The sequence below is a fragment of the Aythya fuligula genome, chromosome 1, assembly GCF_009819795.1.
Source record: "Aythya fuligula isolate bAytFul2 chromosome 1, bAytFul2.pri, whole genome shotgun sequence".
NCBI lineage: Eukaryota > Metazoa > Chordata > Aves > Anseriformes > Anatidae > Aythya > Aythya fuligula.
In genome coordinates, this window is record NC_045559.1 from 50,782,945 (window position 1) to 50,802,626 (window position 19,682).

Genomic DNA, 19,682 nt, shown 5'->3' on the forward strand with positions numbered 1-19,682 from the left:
ACTGAACTAGATTCTTGCTAAAACATTAAGACTTTGAATTTAGACTTAATAGGCATTTGTCTATATATGTTGACCTGCCTCCAGGCATCTTAGTACAATCTCTTGCCTGGAAGGCAGTCATGTGGACTACTACTTCTGGGAAGGGCCAAGTAAGAACTTTTATATCATTTCTGAACAAGCTGTTCTCATGACCTGCCTGCAATCAGTCTAGGAAGTACCTACTTATTAACTTGTTTTCTGTGAAGAAAAGCATAGAGGTCACTTCTCTTAAATTAACAACAAGGGAGGAATTATAATAAATTCCTTTTTTTTTTTTTTCATTCAGAGTTACAGGAGTACTAAACAAACTTAAGAAGGAAAAGAAATCTCTGTTATAAGAATATACATGGTGACTGATATGAGTGCATAGCATATTTAGTGAATTTCACAGGTATTTGTCAAGCAGTCAAGCCTACTGCTTTACAAATTTCTTATCTAGGGTGTCAGTGGGAAAGACAGGCTCAGCTATGACACTATACTAACCTAACTATACAGCTACTAGGTAAAAGGACATATTTATTTATGATATTTTCTACTGAGTTCACTAATTCAAGTAATATTGCTTATGACTCTTTGTGGAACCTGGTAGCAACTTAATGGGACTACCTTAATTTGAAAATATGAGCTGTATTAATTGCTTTTTACTGTACATGTAATATTCACAAATGCAGATTGACTGTGAATTCTGAATGTGGGTTTCAGAACAAATCTGTAAATCAACAACCTTTGTGAAAGCTTTCTTTCAGTAAAATGGTAAATGAAAACTGTGATGAAGGGCTTTATTAAATGCCTTAAAACAGATATATTTGATTAGCAGAATGTTCATGTACTATGCACAGTGAAACCAAATTTTATTTTTTTGTCTGTTTCTTTTACTTTATTATTTTTTTTGCTTGTGTGTAAAAATATCTAGGGAATAATATAACCCCTAAAAATATGGATGTATTAACTAAAATCTAATATATAAAAAAATGGAAATAAAAAAATAAATAAATCTGGATTATGTACATATACATCATCATCAAGGACAAAATCCAGTTCTAATGATGGTGAGACCTGTCCTCACTGTGGGTAAGTTTCTCATCTTCTGCCCTGGAGCTCTACACTTTTCCCAGCTGCACAGATTTTCTATACTTGAATCATGATTTACATGGCTTATAGTCAAGTATGATGTATAGGCCAATAAATATTAGATAATTCCAAGGATGAAGTCTTAGAGCTTTAGAGCTCTAGAACACTTTAGGAAGGAAAAATTACCTAATTTTCTTATATAGAAAATAAAATTATTCTCTAGAACTTATTGAAAATGGTATGAATTCCTCTAGTGGTTTTATCTGGCTGGATAGCTGAAGTCCACCACAACTGCTCTTTGACTCATCCTCCTCAAAGGAAAAGGGCAGAAAATACAATGGAAAGGGCTCAAGGGTTGAGATAAGGACAGGGCGATCACTCAACAGTTATCGTCACAGACAAAACAGAGTCAGCACAGGAGATTAATGTAATTTCTTGTGTATCACTAGCAGATTTGAGCAGTGAGACACTAAAAGCAAACTAAAAACACCTTCCCCTCATCCACCCTCTTTTACCACCTCCTCCCCCTGAGTGACTGCACAGGGGAAAGGGGAAGGGGGGCTGTGATCATTCCCTAATGCTTTGTCTCTGCCACTCCTTCACGGTCACTGTCTTCCCCTGCTCCAATGCTCCAATCCTCCCACAGGATGCTGTCCTTCCCAAATGTATCCAGCACAGGCTTCCCACAGACAGCAGCAGCTCTTCAAGAATTGCTCCAATATGGTCCATACTACAGGGACCAAACTGCTCCAACATGTGTCCCCAACATGCATGGGGGGGACACATGCTCCATGTCTCCATGGGCCACAGCTCTGGCCTAAAGTCTGCTCCTGCTGGGGCATGCTCCATGGTCCTCAGCCTCCTTCAGGCCACATCCACCTGCTCCACCGTTGGCTCCTCCACAGCACGGAGATCTGTTCCACCATTTTACCCATGAGCTGCAGAGGGACAGCCTGCCCCACCTCTCCATGAGCCTCTCTTCAGGCCGCAGGGGAACTTCTTTTGCACCTGGACTAACTCCTGCCTTCCTTCTGCAGTGACCTTGGTGTTTGTGCAGGGCTGGTTCTCACTGTAAGCTCTCCGAGCTGCTCCCAGCTGCAGATGTGCAGCACTTTATTCCCTTTCTTAAATATACCTTCCCAGAGGCCCAATCAACATCGGTCACTGGTTCAGCTCTGGCCATTAGTGGGTCCCTTTTGGAGCCATCTGGAGCTGGCTCTGATCTGACATGGGGCAGCTGCTGGGTTCTGCTCACAGAGGAAACCCCTGAATCCCCCCCTGCAACCAAACCCTTCTTGCCACATTAACCCAATATGGAATGTTTCTCTGAGTAGTGCATCTTGTATTGAAAATATTGGCATAGTGAAAGTATTATTCAGGATAATCAATTGACTTAGAAAATTAGTCCTGTAATTTGAGATTCCAAAGGAAGAACAAAATATTACTAAAAATGTAGAGCATGGTAGGTCAGTTCAACACATTTAGCTTTTTTAGTAATCTTGTAATGGTGACGGGCTTTATTATTTCTAAGCAATTTGTTTTTTCTTTCTTTTTTTTTTTTTTTTTTAATCAATTTGCAAGGATTTTCAGACAGAAATTGAGAATTTCTTAACTAGTTATTATCTTTCCACTAATAAACTTTTTTCCATTTGTTCATTGAGTATTCATTATAGTAATATCTACATTGCACATGAGCAGTTAAGAATATCTTAACCTTAAAGAATATTGTATTTCTGGTTTTCTGCAATACTCTTTAAGGTTAACTTCAGTAGGCATAATAATATGAACTACTAAACCTTATCATGTAAAAAAATGTTGAAACTTCAGCAGCTCCTGCACATCATATGCAAATTACTACTTTCCAATCAATAGGCATTTTAAAACACAGTTGGTATTCTGGAGGTATAATATGCAATCTGTGCTACTGATGTTATGTATTCATAGCATAGATATGAGCTTTAGAGAAACAATTACAATATATGCTGCAAATGTGTATTAAGATACAAATTACATTAAGGACTATGCTTTAAAAAGAGACATAACCTGGTCTTCAATTTTTCACCTGCAGTCATTTCCAGAATCAACAGTGTGTACATATATAATGGCAAACCAAATGATTACACATAACTGCTGAGACACTTAATTTTCGGGTTCAGTCATCTGGTTACATACTTAAATGCTGTAATTTGTGTCAAAAATTATTAATGCCTATAAGATTACAGTTACAAAATTTATTTTGCTTTTACAAATTGGGAATTAATATTGTTGAAGTTTATTGTCTTCAAGCTCTTTATTGGTCAAAAGGAAGGAAGATATTTGTAATAATATGAAGTGACTTTTTTGTTTGTTTGTTTGTTTAAACCAAGCATACATTTCTGGTGAAATTTCAAATTCATGTAACCTATATTGAAGTTTAGACAAGCTAAAAAATGTATATTTTATATATATATAAGAAATATATATATATAAGAAATGTGTTGAGAGGAAGGGTCTTGGTGCAAAACAGATTTAAAAAGTTATTTACAGCTTTTTTTTCCACCAAAATTCCAGCATGCCAGAAGTTTCCTAGACCCTGATGGCTAATTTCCTGAAGCACTGAAGCTGACTTGCAGTTATTAGTCGTTTTACTGTGCGAATGTCATTCTGACAAAACAGCTGTGGTGAGTGGAATGTGCTTGTTTCTGTGCTGGATACAAAAACCCTGCACCATAGATAAAATACACCGGAGTCTAATTAAATACTGTTTTTTAGTTAGACTGGACTTTGCCAGAAAATTTCTAGTCACGACTTCTCACAGTTGTGTTACCTAAACTTTAACTTGCCTCATGCAGTATGTCTTAAATGCTTGCAAAGTTGATATCTTTGAGGATAGTGAGTCCAACATATTCATGTTGTTTTGGTTTGGTTTGGTTTGGTTTGGTTTGGTTTGGTTTTTTTTTTAGGTGTCAATGGAAAGACTAAAAACATTTGGAAATGGGGGAATTCTAATACAGTTTTGTTTGGTCTTCTCCACATTTGCAGTTTTATTTTTAAACCACAAACTATTTATTGCTTTAGATGAAACAAATTACCTTTAATAATAATAATATTTGACCACGTGTTTGCTTGTTGCTAGCAACTACCAAGCCACAGCTCAGCTACAGAAACATAAGCATGAAACCTTTGACTAAATATATGTTTTTCTTAAATCTTGATTCTGCATTACAAAGAGGAATGCTAGTTTGCCACACTTTAATGCTACACCTTCTAAAAAGGCTTATGAGGTCTTTACACCTTAAATCCCTTATTACATATCTGTTATGGTTCTTTAGCTTGGACTATGGAATGGTAGATGGTCTTCTGGCTATTCAAAATTGTTTGATTCAAATAATAGCAAAGAAATATTAATAGCAATAGTAATAATCTTGTCTATTTAGGTAATCCTGTCCTCTGATTAGAAAACATGTCTGGGGATGAGCATTATTAGTTAAATGCTGCCAGCACAGATCAGCTGAAGTATGGATCATACCTGTTTATGGATCATCTCTGGTTTAATAATGAGAGAACAGTGTGGAGCTTGCCTATTGTCCAGAATATAAAGGATTTATTGCTATAAATTCTAACCATGAAAGTGGTTAGGAAAGATGACAGATAAATTGCTATCATTACTCAAGGTAGGATTTTAGCTCACAGATTCGAACACCAATGAGTGTCTAGTTATTTGGTCATTATTGTCTATCACAGAACCACAGAATTTCTAGGTTGGAAGAGACCTCAAGATCATCGAGTCCAACCTCTGACCTAACGCTAACAGTCCCCACTAAACCATTTCCCTAAGCTCTACATCTAAACCTCTTTTGAAGACTTCCAGGGATAGTGACTCCACCACTTCCCTGGGCAGCCTGTTCCAATGCCTAACTACCCTTTCAGTGAAGAAGTTCTTCCTAACATCTAACCTAAAACTCCCCTGGCTCAACTTAAGCCCATTCCCCCTTGTCCTGTCACCAGGCACGTGGGAGAACAGGCCAACCCCCACCTCGCTACAGCCTCCCTTGAGGTACCTATAAAGAGCGATAAGGTCGCCCCTGAGCCTCCTCTTCTCCAGGCTGAACAAGCCCAGCTCCCTCAGCCGCTCCTCATAGGACTTGTTCTCCAGGACCCTCACCAGCTTCGTCGCCCTTCTCTGCACCCACTCAAGCACCTCCATGTCCTTCTTGTAGTGAGGGGCCCAAAACTGAACACAGTACTCGAGGTGCGGCCTCACCAGAGCTGAGTACAGGGGGACGATCACCTCCCTAGCCCTGCTGGTCACACTGTTCCTGATACAAGCCAGGATGCCATTGGCTTTCTTGGCCACCTGAGCACACTGCTGGCTCATTCCTCTCCCAGCCTGTAGCTCTGCTTGGGGTTATTGCGCCCCAGGTGGAGGAGCCGGCACTTGGCCTTGTTGAACTTCATGCAGTTGACCTCAGCCCATCGGTCCAGCCTATCCAGATCCTCCTGCAGAGCCTTCCTACCCTCAAGCAGATCGACACACGCACCTAACTTGGTGTCATCTGCAAACTTACTGAGGGTGCACTCGATGCCCTCGTCCAGATCATCAATGAAGATATTAAAGAGGACCGGCCCCAGCACTGAGCCCTGGGGGACGCCACTAGTGACTGGCCTCCAACTGGACTTGGCTCCATTCACCACGACTCTTTGGGCCCAGCTATCCAGCCAGTTTCTAACCCAACGAAGGGTGCGCCAGTCCAAGCCAAGAGCAGCCAGTTTCTTGAGGAGAATGCTGTGGGAGATGGTGTCAAAAGCCTTGCTGAAGTCAAGGTAGACCACATCCACAGCCTTTCCCTCATCCACCCAGCGCGTCACTCTGTCATAGAAGGAGATCAGGTTCGTCAGGCATGACCTGCCTTTCATAAAGCCATGCTGACTGGGCCTGATCGCCTGCTTCCCCTGCAAGTGCTGCATGATGACTCTCAAGAGGATCTGCTCCATGAGCTTCCCTGGTACTGAGGTCAAACTGACAGGCCTGTAATTTCCCGGGTCTGCCCTCCGGCCCTTCTTGTAGATGGGCGTCACATTTGCTAGCCACCAGTCAACTGGGACCTCCCCCGATAGCCAGGACTGCTGATAAATGATGGACAGTGGCTTGGCCAGCTCCTCTGCCAGTTCTCTCAGTATCCTTGGGTGGATCCCATCTGGCCCCATCGACTTGTGCACATCTAAGTGCCGTAGCAGGTCACCAAACAGTTCTTCATGGATAGTGAGGGCCACATCCTGCTCCCCATCCCCTTCCACCAGCTCAGGGTACTGAGTATCCAGAGAACAACTGGTATTGCCGCTAAAGACTGAGGCAAAGAGGGCATTGAGCACCTCCGCCTTTTCCTCATCTCTTGTAACTAAGTTTCCCCCCGCATCCAGTAAAGGATGGAGATTCTCCTTAGTCCTCCTTTTTGTGTTGATGTATTTATAGAAACGTTTTTTGTTATCTTTAATGGCAGAAGCCAGATTGAGCTCCAGATGAGCTTTGGCCTTCCTAATTTTGTCCCTGCACAGCCTCGCTACATCCTTAAAGTCCTCCCTAGTGGCCTGCCCACTTTTCCAAAGCTTATAAACCCTCTTTTTTCTCCTAAGATCAAGCCACAATTCTCTGTTGAGCCAGGCTGGTCTTCTTCCCCGCCAGCTCGTCTTTGGGCACATGGGGACAGACCGTTCCTGCGCCATTAAGATTTCCCTCTTGAAGAGCGCCCAGCCTTCCTGGACTCCTCTGCCCTTCAGAACCACCTCCCAAGGGACTCCACCAACCAGTGTCCTCGGCAGCTCAAAGTCAGCCCTCCGAAAGTCCAATACAGTGGTTTTACTGGTCCCCTTCCTGGCCTCGCCAAGAATAGTTAACTCCACCATTTCGTGGTCACTCTGCCCAAGACTGCTCCCGACAATCACATCCTCCACCAGTCCTTCTCTGTTTGTGAAGAGAAGGTCTAGCGGGGCACCACCCCTGGTAGGTTCACTAACCAGCTGCATCAGGAAGCTATCTTCCACGCTCTCCAGAAACCTCCTAGACTGCTTTCTCAGGGCTGTGTTGTGCTTCCAGGATATGTCAGGGAAGTTGAAGTCCCCCACGAGTACAAGAGCTGATGATTTTGCAACCTCTGTCAGCTGCCTGTAGAATTCCTCATCCGTCTCCTCATCCTGGTTCGGCGGTCTATAGCAGACCCCGACCAGGACACTAGCCTTGTTGTCCCTGCCGATCCTAACCCAAAGGGACTCGACCTTGTCATTCCCAACCTCGAGTTCTACAACCTCGAAAGACTCTCTAATATAGAGAGCCACACCATCACCCCTTCTGTGCTGCCTGTCCCTTCTATAGAGCTTATAGCCAGGCACTGCAGCACTCCAGTCATGAGACTGGTCCCACCACGTCTCCGTGATGGCAACCAAGTCGTAGCCTGCCTGCCACACAATGGCTTCCAGCTCCTCCTGTTTGTTACCCATGCTGCGTGCATTGGTGTAGATGCACTTCAGCTGGGCCATTGCCTTATCCTCCGGCCTTGCCATTGTTCCCCCTGGCACAGCCCCAATAATCCTAGCTTCAGCCCCATCCCCCTTCCTACCTAGTTTAAAGCCCTCTCAATGAGCCCTGCCAGCTCCTGGCCCAGGATCCTTTTTCCCCTAAAAGATAGGGACCCGTCTACGGCCATCAGGCCAGGTGCTGAGTAAAGTGCCCCATGATCAAAAAACCCAAGATTTCTACATTGGCACCAGCCCCAGAGCCACGTGTTAACAGGTGGGCTTTCCGTGTCCTCTCTGAACCCCTCCCTGCCACCATAGGGATGGATGAAAACACCACCTGCACTCCCGCTCCATCCACTAACCGACCCAGTCCCCTAAAGTCTCTTTTGATAGCCTTCAGGCTTCTCTCTTCGATGTTGTCACTGCCCGCCTGGACTATCAAAAGAGGGTAATAGTCAGAGGGGCGTACCAGGTTGGGAAGCTTCCTGGCAACGTCCCTGACCCTGGCCCCAGGGAGACAGCAGACTTCCCTACGGGTAGGGTCAGGCCGACAAATAGGGCCCTCTGTTCCCCTAAGAATCGAGTCTCCAACAACAATAACCCTCCTGTCTTTCTTGGTGGAGGCAGTCCTGAGGCGTGGAGTAGACCTCCTCGCCCTAGGCATCCTCCTGGGAACATTTGCTACCTCTTCCTCAGCTACTGGTCTGTCGAGCTCCAGGGCCTCGAACCTGTTGTGTAAGGGCACCTGGGAATGCGGGGCCGGAAGGGGAGGGCGTCGCCTGCGATGTCGAGCAGGGACCTGTTTCCATTCCTCCTCAGCTCCCAGATCCCCTCCCTCTGCCCGACGGGGACAGGGCAGGGGGTCCGCCCCCATTTGAGGAGTCTCACCTCGGCACCTCCCCTTGAGGCCCTGCAGGGAGTTACTCCAGAAGTCTATCTCCCGCTCACACTCCCTGATGGCCCTCAACCTCTCCACCTCCTCCTTGAGCTCCGCCACCATGCGGACCAGGTCATCCACCTGCTCGCACCTCACACATGCAGTTTCTCTGCCTCCCGCAAATGGCAGCAACAGGTTCAGACACTCCTTGCATCCGGTGACCTGAACTGCGGCATTTTTTAACAGGTAGTCGGTCTGGGTGTGTACCGACTTCCTGGAGAGCGCACCGTGCCTGGTGGCGACCATTATCACCTAGCTACGGCTGTTGTTAAGGAGGTGTTGTTTGTGTGTAGGGGGAGCGCTCTGCCCTTCCTGCACGCCCTGCCTGCGCGAACTGCCGCGCCACTCCCTTCTGACGCGCCACGCCCTGTTTGCCCGCCCTGTTCGCCACGCTCCTGGTCGCTCGCGCTCCCTAGGGGCAGCTTTTGAACGGCTGGGGAGGGGGCGCTGCTGGCTCCGCCTTCGCCTCGTCAGCCTCCCTCACGAGGGCTGCCGGGTCTATGTTGCACATAGATCCTAATAAGTTCAGCTGATGAGCCACCCAAACACAAAATTGAGTTTCCAAGATGTGTCTATCATTTTAAAGACTGTGAGATATGCTCTTAGGCTCAGTTTGTTTCCTCATTTCAGAAACATGTATGTCTCTGTTGGTCTCGTGTCATATCTTTCAGCCCTGTAAGTATATCTAAGATGACTCAAAGTATCAGAAATGTCATTAAGTCATCTAGCCACAATCTAGAATCCCACCCTAAGTTTCGATGTTACGGGGGGCTGAACTGCTCTTAGCCTTCACTTACTGTACTGAGTAAGTACATCACTCAGAGCCCTGCATGAAGTCACCATGTATCATTTTAGATGCCTTAATTTATCTGAGATAGCCACACACAGCAGATACAGTGCAAAACCTGTGAAACAGAAGAACCCTAGGACCAGGGCAGATGGAAAGATGAGGGAATTTCTATTCACACTAGAAATCTAATGTTCAGCTGAACTGTAGCTTAGTTCACCTGTGAGTATCTACAAACAAAAACCTTCAACTGCAAATAGAATCCCACCCTCAGTTTCATGGACTTTTTGGAATATACATTTCATTATTTATATGTGAATTTGGATAGAGTTCCTATAACTGAAACGAAAGCAGCACTGCCTGTAGAGACACCTGAAAAGTAGAAGGGCAGGTTGGTGAATACAAAAGCCTGAGTTTTTAGCTGATGTATACATGTACATATCGCTCTGATGCCTTCAACAGGAGTAAATCAAATCAGACCATCTGAAGAGCTAACTAATCTGTCACTCAAGATCTCAGTGTTGTCTAAGGCCTGTATTCTGTGACATTAACAAGGCAACCTATCATCCTTAAACCTTGAGTGTTTTATTATTATTATTATTATTGTTGTTGTTGTTTTTTGTTGTTGTTGTTGTTTTATTGTCTTTTCCTGAACTATTATAACAGTATTTGCATACAAAGAGATATTTCTTTAATGAACTTTTCATGACTGCAAAATAAGACTTTTTTTGGAAAGTCCTGTTTCAAAATCAATTGAAACATTGAAACAAGCTAAGACTTCAAAATAAAATATAATAATAATAATAATAATAATAATAATAATAATAATAATAATAATAAAACACTGGTATTACACTTATCAGACTATTTTTAATTTAATTTATTTTAATTTGTTTTATTTTGTTTTATTTTAATTTAATTTTAGTAACATATATGGTTTAGTCTGTAAGGGAAAAAAAAAAAAAAAAAACAAATTTTCAACCAGGTGTCATTGACTTTTGAATAGTTATAAACAGTTATCTTGATAACTCTCTTCCTATAACTATAACAACTTTCCAGTTAAGATTATACCCCCCCTTTTTTTTCAAGCTTTGTTTACCTAAAAAACAGTCTCAGTAAAATATAAGTTCATAAAAGTCTTTATATGCCTCATGATGGCATCTTTATATGCCCCTGAAATCATTATTTTTTGTTTCCTTTATAGAACTTTTTGTTTCCTTTATGAGTACAACTCAAGAAAGCAGTTTTGAATTGATTATTGTAGGTTTACTTTGTTTTCATATACAGTTGTGCAGTATCAAAAATAAGTGTCTAAGATGGAATCATTTTTTCTCAAAAGAAAAAGCTCATATTTCTGTAGTCTCTTTGAAGAAAGGTTTTATGTATTAGACAAAGCCACTGAGTATTATTTTGACTAGTGACCTGAATCATTAAACATGGTCAAAATGGAACAATATTGTTCTAGTGATATCAATCAAATGGTAATGCCCTTTGACATTACTCCTAAAGGACTCTGAAAAGTATAGTGGAGAGCTATGGGATGTTTTATAACTGTACATAAGCTACTGAGCAGAATTTTTGGTTTGTGTAAAATGATTATAAGGTATAGCATCAAAACAAATTTTACATTAATAATACAATACTTTACATATACATATATACTAACATAGTGGATTTACCAATAATTAATAAAAATAAATAAATAAACATGCTCTGAAGACTTGCCCCAACATTTTCTCAGTGCCAAAGTCATATTTGGTGCCACTTATATACAAAGTTAGAAATATCAGTAAAGCTGTTCCTAGGTTCATGCCCAGTGTGCCATGCCAATATTTTTTTCCAGCTTTGGGACTATAAAGCCATCTTCCAGCTGTTCCTACATTTCCAACTCTTTAGCTTGATCCAATGCTGAGATGGTTTCTAACTAATTTGTACTAGCTGAAGAGCTACTTAGGCATTGCCTTTCTTCACCTCTGGCACTCATTTCAGAAACAAGATGTCATGATGTCAATATCATCTTTACAGCTGCAGAGGTCTTTCTGCAGGAATCCCTAGTGCTCCCTAAGGGCAGTTTCTCACTCAGTTTAAGCCAGTGTACTAGGAGCTAAACCTAGTACATTTTTGATGTCATAAAAACTTGAACTTCAATGTGAAGAAGTCAGATCAATAACTTAATAAAAGTTTCATCTCTCTAAATATATTTGCTATGATTGGCCATTTTTTATTCTATATAGAATAAAATAACTTACATTTATAAGATTTATTTTTTCTAAATAGAATAGAATAACTTACATCTATGAGACATATTTGTATTTGTCCTTGGTTGACAAAAGAAAAAAAAAAAAAGTCTCTTGAGATAGATCATTTTCTTTTTTATTTTAAGTGGAATAAAACATCACTTTCCTTTATCTGGTCTGATAAAATCTAAAAGCACCCTCTTTTTCCTATACTGGAATTTCATTGTTAGTGTAATTATGAAAAGTAGATGGTATTTAGAAAAGTGCTGGCAAAGAGAAACACATAAGAAATTTAAGAAATACAGAAAGGGACATGCCTGTTTGGACAAATCTTACTCTTTTCTTGATTAAATCTATTAGCTACTGATTAAATCTAATAACTTCATCAAGTTGAGGGGTTTTAGGGATGATTTAGTTAGCTATGGTTTGAATAAAAAGAGCAAGTGCTAAACATTATGCTAGAATTAAAAAGGAGTAGGATTCATTGTAATTTTGTACCAAATTTGCAATAATCTGCATAAATGCAAACTGCTATACAAGATTATTATTTTTTTTTCAAACAAAGAAGACAAATATATGTAACTGGAGCTGCTTGCTATTTATTAAGCAATTACTTTAAAATGAAGTATTTTTCATGATCACAATATTTATCACCATGGTTTCAAAATAAATAAATAAATAAATACATAAATTATTTTCCTTCAATGTTCACTGCATCTGAAGATATTTGGACTGGAATAAAGTGAAAGTAAATGTAAACCCCTGCTAAAATTATAATAAATAAATAAATAAATGGCAGTAAATTCTTGGCCTGCAATTACTGGTTTTATTCATAGAACATTGTGTGTTCTGATTCATGAATAAAGAACTCAACAGAAGTTACAGTTTTGATGTATTGAAATATTTATTATAAGCAATATTTGTAAAGGATTCACAGTTTTTAAAAGTAATAGCTTAAAACATAAAAAGAATGGTGACATACAGTGAGCTTCAGGTGTCTAGCATTGCCATTCAGTGATTATTATGTTAGGTGATTGTCCATTCCTTGGAACAGTTACTATTCACACTGTAATAACTAAATTAACTAGCAAAAACAATTTATTGAGAAACATTTTTCTAAGTGTATACTTAGAAGAACATATAAGTAAAATTAAATGAAACAAACAAACAAACAAACAAAAACCCACGTTTACTAAATGATGTCAAAGAACGATAAAATTGAGAGAAGAGGAAGATATTGAAAAACAGGGTCCTTTTTCTACTATCATGCCTACGTTTCTCCATTGATTCAAAAAGATATTTTACCTAGGATTGCACCAGTTATTTTTCAATCAGTTTGAAGAATATCATGCTTTTTTTTTTTTTTTTTTTTTTTTTTTTCCATGAAATTTACCAGTTGAATAATAACTTTGGAAATAATACTTAATTTTTATTTCCCATTTGAAGATAAACCTGTAAATTTAATTAGATAGTTGAAATACAAGGAATCTGTTTGAGGAGAAACAGAATTGCTTTACATGAAAACTGCTAGCTTTACTAACATTCTTGTGATTTCCAGTTAAGTTAACTCAGATCTTTAACTTGAATTCATATGCTTGATCTGTTTTTTCAGTCCTGTCTGGGTTTTCTTGATGTTAAGGCTGTATGGTAAATTGGGTTATTTCTTTAAATCTTTTATAAAATGAGGTTGTAGAAAAGCATGAAAAAACCTGCTGGCACTCAGACAATATCTTTATTTATTTATTTATTTTAATTTACATTTAGTAATTTAAATAGATAAATAAATAAATAAGGCAGGTCTGTCGGATCATGGATTGCATCCAAAACACTGTGGAGAGGTAGGTGTAATCTTCTTGGAGAAATGTCACAAACCATTATCACTGGTTAGGTAAAAAATTCAATTTACTCCATTGATGGTAGTGATAATGTGACAGAGGATGAAGACTTTTTTTTCTTCTTTTTTTTTTTTTCTCTAATTTCAATACTATATAAAGAAAGGTAAAGAAAGAGAAGTATGTGTTGCTATCTAGAAAAAGAAAAATAAATTTTACTTAATGCAAACATGGAACTGTATTTACATTGTAATTTAATGCTGCTTTGGGGAGTGTAAAGTTTTTCAGGAGAAAAGTTAAAACTGAGGAAATTTTAATTGGAAGAAACTATTACAACTAACAATAGGTCAAAATTAACGTTTTTGTAAGAAATCAAAACTTGACAGGTAGCAAACTACAGAATCAACTCGGGAAATTAGTGTAGTGAAGAGGAAAACAACATTAAATAAAAGATAGGAAGCAAATTAGGAAACTGAAGGCTGAAAAGTGCTTGCAGATGCTTTAAAATCAATTCAGAAATGCATCCTTAAGTGCATGAAATTATTATTATTATTATTTTAATATGGCAAGTTAGAAACAGATGTCATAAATATGATGAGGACAAAATAAAGAACTTAAAATCTTAAACCCTCTCTGTTTCCTTACTGATTTATTTGTTTTCTTCAATATTGCGACAAATTGTTTTTATTAAAGGCAGATAAATAGTTAGAACATATTCCCTAGTATATTTTCTACTTATAATATCTGGGAGGATGAGAGAAACAGAAAGCACCTCTTCAATAGGAAACTAATAGGAATATTTAGTTTCCATGTTAATGGAGAAAAAACATATATATTAGTCTATATGATTTTGGACTGACTTTGCTCAGAAAATTGGCTGATTTGAAATATTCCCATGCCTTATGCACATAATAACTCTGTCTGGAATTCTAAGAACTTTATTTTAACTATCTGCCTGGTAACTGTTGGAGATAAGCACTGATCAGGTTTGGCCTGCTGTGACAGCTACCTTCTTACATTTTAGGCTCATAATAGGAACATAATAGTTCTGTTAGACTGATTTGATGAAATTTTGAGTTGGTTGGACACAATCCTAATATAATTTTAGACTTCAGTCTAAATATCAGTATTGTCAATTGTTGTGAATCCTGATTTTTTTAACCACATTACATTGATTCAATGACATAATGGAATGGCATTAAATTATCTGAAGTTTGTATTAATGTAAATGTAAATGCAGTTTATTTAACTGTTTTGTTGTTGTTGTTTTGTTGTTTTTACTATTGCAAATGTCATTTCCTCTGTTCCCCCCATACTCCACAACAGCAAAATTGGAATGTTTGATTCTTCTGACATAAAATGAAATCTTTATATTTGCTTTCTTAATAACTTTACAGCATTGACTTTGGGGGAAGTTTTACAAGTAGCTAAAGAGCCTGACTATTCTATTTTTCTGTTTCTAGATAATAGGTAATCATTGTCCAAGACTGCACAGATTAGATCAGCTGTCTAACATTTTCCTTGAGCTATAGCTTGCAACAGAGATAAAATATAGCCCCTCCAAAACTTTTTTTTTTTTTTTTGATAATGTGAATTTTCCACATAAACAAGCTCAGAAAAAAAAATAATTCTATTCCTATTGTAAATATGACTTGATAGGAATCACACAGTGTAAGTTTGGGTTTTACATGACATTGGTTAGGCAATTTCTATCAACAAAGCTTTGTTTAAAAAAAAAAAAAGTAAAAAAAAAAAAAAAAGTAGATGTTCTGCAGGAATAGATTCTGTTGCGATCAGCAGTGATTCATTACAGAGGCATAGCTTCTCTGCCATCTCTATTGTCCCTCAGGTTTCTGTCAGAATGAAGTAGCTTCAAACCCCACAGCAGAACTTGATTAAGAGATGGTACAAGGAGAATTGCTCTGCTCAGTATATCCTCAAACATTTGACGGTAGGTTGCAGCAATTTCTGGTTTTGCATTAAACATATTTTAGGTATTTAAAAATGTCTAAAAAAATAGCATATTACTAACAAGAGATGCTTAGAATCTTGTTGTTTATAATTACAGTGTTTAGCTGTCTTCATCTTAATATGTTTGGAAGATCATCTAACACATTTTCCAATCTCTCCTAAAGTCTAATTCAGCTCATGAATCATTTTTATCACTCTCTTTGCCTTTTCCCATGAGGAAGGAGAAATAGATGCCCAAGTGGTGAATCTTTTTGCATTTTTTTTCAAAGCCTGACAGAAAATCAAGCTGCTACAGTAACTGGGAAAATAGGGCTCCTTTGCCAAGGGGTTAGCAGTCAGTTACTGAGGAAAATATGGACAGCAACCATCACCAGGAGGGCATTTCTCATGGGGGAATGACAATCAAAACCAGGGTTCTGAATCAGATTTAAGGACTTTGGTTAGTTATTTAGAGGTGAGATTCCTGTGCAAAGATTCTATGCAGGCCCTTTACAGACTGTTTTAAATATACAATATACTATAATCTTGTTCTCAACTTTTAATTTTCATACTTTTCTAACATCATATCATTTCTACTCTCTCTTAAACACACAGTTCTAAAAGCTAGGTGATCTGTTTCCCTAGTATTGTAATTTAGTTCAATCAATAACTAAATATTTATCTCTGTTGGTGCCATTCTCTTTTCTTAGATAGTGTTTCAGTAATGTAAGATCTGTAACTACTTCTGTGTTTCATCTGGTGTGAATCTCTATTAAATTCTACAACATTTATGCACGTAGACAGATCACATGTTTAGAGAAGACACATGGCTAGAACAAATTGTGATGAATATTTTATTCTGGGGTCATTGGTTGTTGTTGTACAGTGTGTTAACATCCATCAAAATTGATTACTAACTTGCTTGTGTAATACAAGGAAAATATATATGTAACAGTGTCATAGGAAATCATGCAGTCTCTGTCAGAGGCTTGGATTGTATAAAACAGGAAAGGACTAAAACAAATGGAAGAGTTTATCCAGCAATAATCACAGCGTAAGACAAGAAGGGAATTCATTTTACTGCAAATATTTGTCAAAGCTGTCTGATTCATCCTCCTTGGACAATGAATGCTTCTGAGAATCCCTTGAGATCCACATGTAAACTACCAGCCTCCTGGTCTCCTGGTTCCTCTTGCTATCAGTCAGATTCTTCTGCATCTCAGGATCAGGCTCAGTAATAACAATAGCTTCAAAGACCTTTTATTCTGTCTAGAACAAAAAAAAAGTTAGCTAATTTAGAACACACTTTCAAGAAATGAACTCAATTAACCTCTCCATAGAATGTTTCATATTCATTTCTAAGTCTTTTCAGTGGAACTTGTTGCCAGTTTAAAATACTATATCCATCTGGGAAGTATTAAAAAGTGCTTAGGTCTGCTTTACAATAAGTCTTAAGTTCCCATGAAAATTACCATTAAAAGTCTTTCTCAGCTATTCTTTACATAAAAAAAAAAAAAACTTTTTTTTATCTGAATCATTTTTTGTTCCTTCATTACCCATAGATATTAATGGAGTTTTAATTTGTTGTTACACCAAAGTTTTACACTTCATTAAATCTCTGTGCCAATAATTACAAGCCTTATTGATTTCCTGTCTTTTTAGGTATTCAAGAGCTCTTCAGGGCCTCTCTCCCCCTGGATTGTTTTTCTCATATTGAGATGCCTGTGTTAATCTTTCAAATGCGAGGTTGAAAGCATTTAAGCTTTGTGTAATACATTCTCATCTTCTTTACCATGTTACAATTAATTAGGCAGATTGAAAAGGCATTTTTTCCCAAGCATAGAATATAGTACATAATTTTCTATGATGATTCTTCTGTAGCAAAATATTTTAAAAGTCCCAGTGATCTCACAATCTGCAACAGGGTACATTTTTAGTACAAAAGTTTCTCTTTTACATTAAATCACTATAAATAAGTAAATAGATGGATAATTATTGTTTATAATGATGATCCAAATTCAAGGAAAGGATTTAAGCAGCTAAAGCAGGTTGCAGGTACACAGCAGCTAACTAAATATGAAACACTCGTTTGTTGCTGTTTATTGTTTACAAAATTATGTGTCTAAACTCACTAGGCACGCCTAATTTGACCTAAAAACTTCATAGAAATGCAGTTCTGTACTTCTCTGTGTAGACCTAGAGCAGTCCAAACCCAAGCACATTGAAAACTAGTCTTTAGCATGAAAGAAAAAAAACTTGGCAGAGTAGAGCTGTTTCTTCTGGAGTGCTAGTTCCTGGGACATATTGACAAAAGAAGAACTTAACAGAGCTATGGAAAGGCACTTTTTTTTCTCCAAAAAAAAATCTGAATGTTATTTTGTCACATTACAATTTAAGCTGTATGGGATCTTTTTCCACTTTTGCCTGCTGAATCTGAGAAGCTGTGTTGTAAGCAATACAATGTAAACAGCCTTAAAAAAAAAAGAAAAATTGGAACCATTACATCAGCTGTCAGAAATGGTTCTTATGTTTGAATCTGGATTCCTTTTTAAGTGATTTTACTGCCTCATTTCAGTTACTGTGATGTGTTAAAACATTTTTGTGCTTGGCTGCAGGAATTCTCTCTCAAACAATATACTGAAGGGGTAAGAATTGCATCTCACTGAAAATAAAACTATACCCAGGTCTCATGTTTACCTGCTAAGCTATTATATAAATCAAGACTAACGGTGGCATTAACTTTTCATCTTTTACATCTGTGTACAACTGATTGAGTCATTCTACTTTTGCAGCTCTTATTAGTATATGACTTCAGCAACTGGATCTCAGACAAAATAGATCTAATATGATAAAACTCAGGCCTATTCTTGTTGCAGGGAAGGGAAGGGAAGGGAAGGGAAGGGAAGGGAAGGGAAGGGAAGGGAAGGGAAGGGAAGGGAAGGGAAGGGAAGGGAAGGGAAGGGAAGGGAAGGGAAGGGAAGGGAAGGGAAGGGAAGGGAAGGGAAGGGAAGGGAAGGGAAGGGAAGGGAAGGGAAGGGAAGGGAAGGGAAGGGAAGGGAAGGGAAGGGAAGGGAAGGGAAGGGAAGGGAAGGGAAGGGAAGGGAAGGGAAGGGAAGGGAAGGGAAGGGAAGGGAAGGGAAGGGAAGGGATCTTCCTCTATTTTTGCAGATGTTTATAGTCTACTTTCTGAAAGTTCTCCATCCCTGTTAAGTGATGGTACTAAATTATCTTTTTTTCTCCTTTTCTCTACTGTAACACAGTATCCTGCCTCTATATTTTCAATGTTCATGAAGAGCTACAACTAATTAGTATAACTAATTGTTAATAACTAATAACTATAAATAATAATGTAATTATTATTACTCTCTAAACTTTCTTACTGTGTACCCGCATACTTGCTCTATTTTCTAATATTCATCTTTAGTAATATATTGTTGGTCATTTATGAATGACTTTTTTTGACTTCAGTGCCACCAAATTGCCACTGAAGCAGTAAGATATACCTCTTTGTTTCTTTACTCTTGCCTGTGTACTGAATTTATTAGCTGTCTTCTATATAGGACCTTTCATTGAGTGTCAACATCTTCTATTTCCTTTTGCTACTGAATTTCTTCCTAAGAGAAATTAAATATTTGACTTAGTATTGTTTTGTTTTGTTTTGTTTTAATATATTCTTTTCCTTTCTGAACTCATTTTTTATTATGTAATTTCACACACACACACACAAAAAAATACCATCAATATTCAGGTTCTTAGATTCTTCAAACTTTAAATCAGATATAGTATATGTATATATAATTTTATAATTTCCTTTTAGAATTTCTTCCACTCACTGAACTGAAATATCAAACTGGAAAGGATTTCCTGTGTCACTAGCTGCAGTCTATTGCAACTGACAAGCCTTACAACTACTTGCCAAGGTGATCGGTTCTGCGACAGATAAGTTCTGCAGTTGAGTGGGGGATCAAGGCATGCATGTTTTTTTTCCATCCTTCAAGCTACTCAAGGCAGCCAAGAGAGCCGCCAGGACCTGGCAGCCCTCACAAGGGAGGCTGACGAGGCATGGGCAGAGCCGGCAGGCAGCGGGCCATTTAAATCAGACATTACTGCCATTTTACAGGCACTCACCAGGGCGATTGGCTCTGGGGCAGACACTTTCTGCAGCAGAGCTAGGGATCGAGGCCACTCGAGGCATCTGAGGGAGCCACCAGGGCCAGGCAGCCCTCTCAAGGGAGGCTGACAAGGTATGGGCAGAGCCAGAAACAGCCCCTCTCTGGCAGCACTAAGGCAGCCATAGGGAGCATGAGTGACCAGGAGCACAGCAACCAGGACGGGCA

The 19,682-nt window shown here is 38.9% G+C and overlaps 1 protein-coding gene across 2 annotated transcripts in view; it reads left to right on the top strand.

Moving 5' to 3' along the window:
* Window positions 1–19,682, top strand: part of MGAT4C (MGAT4 family member C) — a 138,672-nt gene that overhangs the window by 69,983 nt on the left and 49,007 nt on the right. The window contains exon 2 of one of the 2 annotated variants that reach the window (XM_032208090.1): window positions 3,661–3,770. The exons of the other annotated variant lie outside the window; for it this stretch is intronic. The gene's annotated coding sequence lies outside the window, so the exon portion shown is untranslated. The remainder of the gene's footprint in view (window positions 1–3,660; window positions 3,771–19,682) is intronic. 2 annotated transcript variants of the gene reach the window in all.